Here is a 1,321-nt window from a genome sequence, read left to right as displayed (position 1 = left end):
GGATTTAAAAACCTGAATTTCTAATGTGTTTGTCAATTCAATCATATGTATATTACTTAATCTGCCAATGAACTTAATTAGTCTAAATATATCCAATAGCTAACACAGCTGACACATACCTATACATGTACCCAAGTCTGACTTTAGGCATAGACCCCAGTGAGTAGAATGAACATTCTATAAAGTAGTACCCAGCTGTGCCCATACAGCTCGCTGCAGTCATCAGCTAAATTCTTTTCTAAGAGTAAAAAGTTAATATTGGGATTTAAAAACCTGAATTTCTAATATGTCAATTCAATCATATGTATATTACTTAAGCCACAGGACTGCCCATTAGACGTTCCTGTCAGAGAGCAATTAATGTCTTGTACTGCTTTTCCTCAGCTTCAGCTTTCTCAATAAACAAATTTGGATGGGCCAAAGAATTGTCATCTTGGTACTTGATAGCAGTAGGGATGATACTGGGGTCTATTTCTTTTTCAGTACTGGGTGGGTTAGAAATTACTGATGCTGGTTCAGATGCTGAAGCTTCATGTTTCACTTCAGTAGATTCTACTGTCTTTTGACTTCTTTACTTGATCGGAACAAAAGAATCCGCTAAACCAAAGAATCACTTTCGGTAAATTTCTTTTACTCTTTTCACTTGTTCTACCAGGGTGGCTTGGTCTTCCTCTTTTCTTCTCTTTGCTTCTTTCTCATTTCTTTCTTTGGCTTTTAACACTTCTTCAGTTTTTGCAGCAACTTCAAGAACCAGCCGTAGTCTGGCTTTGGCCTGTTCAGCTGGCAGCAGATGTTCTAATCCAGCTTTGATGTTTCCAGATTCTCCACATTTGATGTTATGGAATTCCTTGTCCTTGCCTTTCTCCTTCTCCTTTTCTCTTTTCTCGTTGTCTATGCCCTTATGCCAGTCTCTATGCCAAGAACAACTACGGGTTCTCCTGTGACTTGATCTCTCACTGCTTTGACTATGGGAATGTGGACAAGTTCTGAACCTGGGCTTTCTTTTTTTAAATTTCAATTTATTTATTTGCATTCATTCACTGTACATCATTACAGTGTACAAAATGAGATTTTCCATCCAGAGTACACTGTATATTGTCTCAATCAAGCACATCAACAAACATGTTATTGTCAGCAAATGATCTTCCATTTCTTCTTTTCTGTATGTTTTGCTTTTTCTCCCCATCCTTGATTCCCTATCTCTTACCCTCTGCCATCTCCCACTCTCCTCCCACACTGTCTCTGGTATCTATGCTTGCTTTCTATACCGTTTTCCCCCCACATTTTTTTGTGTACTTTTTATTAAGAGAACAAAAAGAAA

The 1,321-nt window shown here is 37.9% G+C and overlaps 1 pseudogene; it reads right to left on the bottom strand.

Moving 5' to 3' along the window:
- Positions 1–313: 313 nt before the first annotated feature.
- Positions 314–1,033, bottom strand: LOC102484757 (serine/Arginine-related protein 53-like; annotated as a pseudogene).
- Between the last annotated feature and the right edge of the window lie 288 nt (positions 1,034–1,321).

The sequence above is a fragment of the Tupaia chinensis genome, unplaced genomic scaffold, assembly GCF_000334495.1.
Source record: "Tupaia chinensis unplaced genomic scaffold, TupChi_1.0 Scaffold145033_1, whole genome shotgun sequence".
Classification (NCBI taxonomy): Eukaryota; Metazoa; Chordata; class Mammalia; order Scandentia; family Tupaiidae; genus Tupaia; species Tupaia belangeri.
Note: the sequence above shows the minus strand (reverse complement) of the source record. Positions and strands in the feature narration are given on the sequence as shown.